Here is a 6,707-nt window from a genome sequence, read left to right as displayed (position 1 = left end):
ACCCTTTATCAAAGTAGCTCATGGGATGCCTGGACCTAAAAGTCCTCTTTTAAGCAGGATGCCTGCAGTCGGTTGGGCCACTGTAGAGCAGGGAGGAGCAGCCTTCTTGCCTTCCATACTGAGTGCTTGCTCTGTCTGCCTTTCTGTTGGGCACACTCAACACAGCATGATCTTGGGGTCAACTGGAATCCCTACGTGACAGGATCATGTGCTGCTACTCAGCCAAGGATGCGCAGGCACCAATGTGCACTGAGCACCTCCTAGATTCCAGGCTCAGTTCACATATGACTGTGCTTTGAACCTTCACCACACTGCTCCAAGGCAGGCCTTATTAGCCCCATTTTGCAGCTGAGGCTCAGAGAGGGTCTTTACCTAGAAGCAGAGAACTAAGTAAGATCCCCTGATCTTGTGCCCATGCAGTCAAGTTTTGAGCCCCCAATGAGTAAGACCTATGACTATTCCTGTGAACGTCATGTGATTGTATTCAGTCTCTCATACATGCCATTCACAATATTTTGGGGTTCCAAATTTTTCAGGACCCAGAGTTGGGCTATGAGCCCTACCTCTGTAATTCCCCAGAATTTGGACCAGCATTCTTTGAGTCCTAACCCAAGGACAGTAAGGAATTCAGCAAACATGCCCTTGTCCTCCTCAAACTTCCACAGCTTGTCCAAACGAAATTGTTTGAGATCGCTAGGGTGGACGTTGGTTGTTTTAACTTGTTATATCTGTTTCCCTTTTGATATTAGTATATTTATTTTCCCTTGAGGAATATAGTAGATTGGAAAACTGCCTCTGCTTCTTCATTCCCACATAACAGGGTTATATATCATAACCATTACCTCTTGGGTTTGCAGTGCTTCTCAGTAGAGTGGCTGGAGACTGTCTCCCTACGGCGCTGTTGTTGAACCTGGTCAAGAGAGACTTGCACTGACCAGTGGGATGTGGGTGGGCAAGAAGTGAGCAGAGGCTCTAAATGTGCTTGTGTGGTTCAACCTCGTGTACTCCTGTTATCTGAGATGAGGAAAGCATATCTCCTGGTCCACAAGGGATGAGGAGCACATGGCAGAGACCCAACTCGACCTGCAGCCTGGAGCCAAGCCCAGGCAGCCCCAGCAGGAGCACGATTTATCCTCAGATTCATGAACAAGAAAAAAAAAAATGCTTGTTAGTGTAAGCCACTGGGTTGGGTGGTTGTTACACAGAATTAGTGCAGTAATTGCCAATTTCTACACAGAAGCATCCCCCTTCTACTCATAGTTGTTTGATGGGGCTTGGCACCACCCCAGGAGGAGACCAAGACCCAGGTGCGGTCAGTAGGCGAACCTGGTGACTCTGAATTTGCCAACCCCTCCACCATCCACTCTCAGCCCAACTCCTGTGTGCTCCAAGCCCAGGCCCCCCTTCCTCATTTGTGGTCCCTGCTGGCCTGGTAACACTATTTCCTTTCCTTGCTCCCCGGGGCCAACAGGAGGTTAGAGACTCTACCCCATGCCAGTACCGGTACTCAGTGCCTCTGTCAGCTCCCAGGCTCTCTCCACACGCCTGCAAACAGAACTTACAGTCCTTTATACTCAGAATCCCCCCTGCGCCTACCCTCTGCTTCCAGCTGGGATTTGGCCTGATCCAGTGCCATGCTCCTAGATGCTCTTGGGCAAATTACTTAGACGTTCTTTTTTCCCCAATTGACAGAACAGGGATTATACTGTTGTGAGAGAGAAATCCGATCATGGACTGTCACTGCCTCGCCTTGCACTCAACCCATGGGGGTTGCAACACAGGTTCATTCTCCCAGCCCGTCTTGCTATGTAGTTCCAGGCACACACGAAAGCATGAATAAATATTTGTAGTTTGAAAATCCCTATGGTAGATTTTCTTCCTTTGACCTTTTGCTTATTTTCCCTCTTGAAATAGCAGAATAAGGCCCCTAGTGCCATGGTGACAGTCTCTATAGAAATCCATAGCTTGTTCTGAGCACACCTACGGATGCCAGTGGGAGGCTGGCATAGATTTGGACCAATAGAGAGAAGGCATGCTTAGCCTTGTCCTGGTTACAAAGAACATTTTTTTTTCTTTTAAATGGACCTTCCTGTCCCCAATTCAGCATCACCTAGCTCTCTCCTAATGTGGGTTAATTTTCCACCAGCTCCTAGAAAGAGTACATTTCCAATCTCTCCTGGGACAATCAGAGGAGTTTCAAACAGGGTAAAGCAAGTTTTGGTGGAGAATATTTGGAGCTTGCTGAGGAGTCAGGCTGCTCTGATGGCATTTGTGCCAGCAGGGTGGGACTGTGTTTGCTGGAAACACATAATCCTTTTGGGCACTGTAATCTCAGGTTAGAAGCAGACTTGTGTTGCAACCAGAAGTCCCTGCTGTTCTGGCCTGTCCTTTGTCAGTCTTGCTGGACAGGTTGGGAACATATTAGTTTAGGAATGAGGGTCCTTTACTGAAACCAAGGAGGACCTCTGTCCCTTTAAGAGAGTCCTTAAAGGCAGACCGTCAGAGAATCACAGAGATGAAGGCCAGATGGCCAGTAAACAGGATGACAGTGAGTTAGGGAGATGACCAGCTGGGCCGTCTGCTTTAGTCACCTTGCAGTGGAGAAGACTTCGGGAAGTGGCTGCAGTTGGGAGATTTGGTGACAGCCGGGCACCCTGATCCAGGGCCCTCCAAATGGTCCAATTGGCCTCACCTCCTCAGAGTTCTAGACCCGGGAGGCAATGCGGAAGCAACAGAAGTATGGGCTATGAGGCCAGATAGGTCTAGGTTCAAAGCCTAGCCATGTTCCCCAGACAGTGATGTAATCTGTCTGGACTTCCATTTCTGCATCTATAAAATGGGATGCAAATCCCATTGCACAGATGCATTGTGAGGTGAGTCCAGATAATATGGGTTGAGTGCAATGCGTGAGGGAAAGGAGGTGCTCATGGAATCTTAGTCCCCCTCCTCCTCTGGAGAGCATACTAATAACTGCTTAATAAGAAGGATGTAAGGGAAAATCTGAGAGCCTGGAGTCTTGGCAATTTTAAAGTGAAATCGCCAGATCCTGCTTATTAAATATCTGACTGAGAATGTGAGTGTATCACATGAGTATCAGCTACCTGTAACAGAAAACCCGGATTATATTGGCTTAAAGAAGATAAGGATTTACTTTTCTCTTGTGTGAAAGCAATTCTGATGCAAATAGTCAAGGACTGGCTCCCTGGTCGTGGCCTCCAAGGAGCCAAGGCTCCTTCTATCTGTATTCCACTATCTAAGAATGTAGTTTTCATCATCGAGGTCATTGTGTGGCCATAGAATGCTGCTGCAGCTCCAGCCATTATGCCTCCATTCCAGACATGAAAAGGAAAGGAGAAGTGCAAGAGCATGCACCTCTCAGATGAGTCAGCACTCTAAAAACACAATCAGAGGGTCCAATCAGTGACTTTTAGCTTATTGGTCACCCCCTAAAGCAAGGGAGGCTGGGAAATGTATTGGGTGAGTAGACACCCCCAGTAATAGAGGAGTTCTACTGGCAAGGAGAAATAGGAGAATGTTGTCTCTGCCATCCATAGCCAATACCGCAGCTTCTTTGATTTCACCGGTCGGGTCTGCCTGGGCCAGCGTCGGGAGTATTTTCCCTGGGAACAAGAAAGCATCTCGGTTCTCTGCCTGTACTACCGGTTCTCACCCAGCAGACCAGCTATTTCTAGAAAGGCCACTCACTGGCAGGAGTGATGTCAGTGGGCTGTGGTAGGCAGCTGACCTCAAAAGCAGAGATTCCTGGTCATACCTCTTACTGGCCGGCTGTCTTCGGGCGAGTTACTTAACTGCACTCCTCAAGGTGCGCTGATTCCCATAAGGATCAAATGAGATACTTGAGGCAAAGCATCCAGCAAGGGCCTGGTGCTCAACAGGTTGTCAGCGAAGATTAATTCCTGTCCCTTTCAGCCTCCCATTGCCCACCTACCATGCCGATGTCAATAAATCTGACATCCTCTTACACCCAACTTCAAGTGGTACATAGGTTGTATTAGTCAGAAAGGTTCAGAATCAGAAACTTAGCTGAATGACATGTAGATCCCAGGTTAACCCTTACGGGGAGCAGCCTGTGGTTACCCTAAGGATAACCATCAAAATCTAAAATATTCTGCATTGTCTCATACCTGCCTACCTTATCAGCTGCAGATAACTAGTGCAGCTAGTGACAAATCGCCCCAAAACTTAGTGGCTTAGAAAACAGCACAAGTTTATTATGTCACAGTTTCTGTGGGTTGGGAATCTGGGTGTGGCGTGGCTGCATCCCCTGGCCCAGTGTCTCTCACAAGACTGCAGTCATCTGGGGTGCAGTCATCTCGAGGTTCCTCTCGGGGTGACTTGGCTTCTGAGCTTACTCATCCAGTTATTGGCAGGATTCAGCTCCTCACTGGCTGTTGGCTGGAGGCTCCCTCAGTTTCTTGCCACATGGGCTTCTCTGTAGGGTGGCTCACAACATGGCAGCTCACTTCATCAGAACAGACAAGTGAGAAGCAAGAGATGTGTGAGCAAGAGGGAAGTCTTTTATAACGTACTCTCAGAAGAGGCATACTAGTGCTATTTGAGTCTATTCTAGAAGCAAGTCACTAGGTGCAACCCAACCTCAAGGGAAAGGAGGGAAGCACCAATCAATGCCCTGCTTTATCCACCTTTCACTCTCAGTGTTCCAGACACAGGGGCCTATTTTCTTCTATGAACAAGTCCATACTTTCCTACCATAGGACATTGGCAAAGCAGTTCTGTCTGCCTGGTAACCCTTCCCCCCCCCCCGCCCCGCCTCCTTCTACTTATTTTCAGATTTCATCTCTGGCCTCATTTTTGCAGAGAAGCCTTTCCTGACCACCCATGTCTTGAGACACAGGAAGGAGAGGTGCTCGAAACATGACTCAGCATTGTGTAACCCCAGTACCTTCAAGCCTGGTCACTGATCGTCCAACTCTCATTCTTGTATGGCATACTGTGTTGGGACTCTCCAGTGGTAGCTCTAATCCTCAAACAGACAGACTTTGGATCTGGTTCATGGATTCTTGGTGGATCATGCTGGGCTGCCTTAGCAGTCAGAACAGAAGAAAGAGGCAGACCCTATATCATCTCTGAATACATTTGTTTTTCTGGTCAAGTTGCTTTTACCATCTGTGTTCATTTATTCACTTGGAATAGGTATGATCATCAGTCCATGAACTCAGGTGTGGGGCAAATACAAATTTCTCTGTTATACCTAACTGAATTCAATTTCTATTTTGAGCCTCCATTTGGTTGGGATAGGTAGCAACTCGATTGCAGTCCATCCACCCCCTTCCTTTCCCTAGAGACCGTATCTATGCTTGGTGTGTGCAAACGTGATGGAAGGAGGGCCACCTGCTCTTTGATGTCATCTGTCAGTGGCATTTATCACTCTGAGTCACTGGTCATTGCAGGTCTCCATGGAGCTGTCTCCATTTCCTGTCTGCAGCCTGTCTCAGGTCAGGTGACTGTTACCTCTGTGACATTCTGGGGTTCACAGGAACATTGTATTATTTTTGGTACCTCACAGGATTGTAGGAAACTAAGAAATATCTGAGCCCCCATTTCCCAGATGCCACGTGGCCTCTTCTGCTCTTCTAGGCCTTTCTGCCTCCCTGGGACTGCCTCTTGCCTTCTGCTTAGAGACCCCACAGACCCCCACAGACTCTGGGACGTTGCCTCTGCCCCACACTTAGCCCTGAGAATCAAGCATGAGGGCCTCCCACAGGAGTGTGGGCATGCTCATTGCCCCCTTTCCCATCTCTTTCCGTATCACTGCTGGGAACATTCTTTCGTCTGCTGGGGAGAGGGGAACACCTTGCTTTGCTTGTGATTGCCTTCCTCCACATGTTTTTGGTTAAGCCATGAGTTCTTTCTATTCTTCTGAGAATCTGGTCTTGGAAGCTCAAAAGCCAAAGAAGACTCCTGAGCCAGTGTGATACAGGACATTGGAGGGAGTGGAAGCCCAGAGGAGGCACCCCATCTGAGCTGACCGCCCAGGAGGGGTGGGCCTGGGAGGCCAGAGCTGAGCTGAGGCATGAGTGGAGTTACATAAGCAAGGAAAGGGCAGCACAGTTGAGAGAAGAGCCTGCTCAAAGGTGGGAAGTCTGGAGGCGGGCCTCCGAGTGGCTGCTGTGTGTCTGTGAAGGGAAGGCAGGTTACGTCTCCGGTGTAGCTACAGATAAGGTAGGAGAAATAAGCAGGGATCCGATAACAAAAGTTCTTTGATGTCAGGCCCAGGTATTTGGATTTTATCTTTAGGAAATGTAGATCCATGGGAGTATTTTTAAGCTTGCAGTGATGTGGCTTTGTAGGTTAGCATGTTCTCTCTGGGCTAAGGTGGAGGGCAGGCTGGAGTCAGCACGCTAGTAGGGAGCCTGTTGCAGCCACCTGGACATGGAAAGATAGGGCTGCAGTAGGAAGATGGAGATGGTCTCCCAAGAGACCAGAGGGCAGGGCCATCCGGGCTTGGTATCCTAGGTGATGTAGAGGCATAGAGAGCTAAGAGTCTAGGATGACCCCATGGCCTCTGATGGTTGCTATTTACTGAGCTAGAAAAATGACAACCCCAAGAGAAAAAGGTTGGAGAGGAGAAAGGGTTAGTTTGGTCTAACGTCCAGGATTCTGTGTATAAGTAACATTTTGGTGTCTAGTTCTGAACCTCAGCAGAAGACTTTGGATCAGAAAAG

General features: G+C 48.5%; 1 long non-coding RNA gene across 1 annotated transcript; it reads left to right on the top strand.

Annotated features, from left to right (window-relative positions):
* Positions 1–3,312: 3,312 nt before the first annotated feature.
* LOC144311858 (uncharacterized) lies at positions 3,313–5,134 on the top strand. Its single transcript, XR_013377357.1, has 2 exons — positions 3,313–3,477; positions 4,813–5,134. It is a non-coding gene; the product is annotated as an uncharacterized LOC144311858 (long non-coding RNA).
* Positions 5,135–6,707: the final 1,573 nt, after the last annotated feature.

The sequence above is a fragment of the Canis aureus genome, chromosome 4 (genome assembly GCF_053574225.1).
Source record: "Canis aureus isolate CA01 chromosome 4, VMU_Caureus_v.1.0, whole genome shotgun sequence".
Classification (NCBI taxonomy): domain Eukaryota; kingdom Metazoa; phylum Chordata; class Mammalia; order Carnivora; family Canidae; genus Canis; species Canis aureus.
Note: the sequence above shows the minus strand (reverse complement) of the source record. Positions and strands in the feature narration are given on the sequence as shown.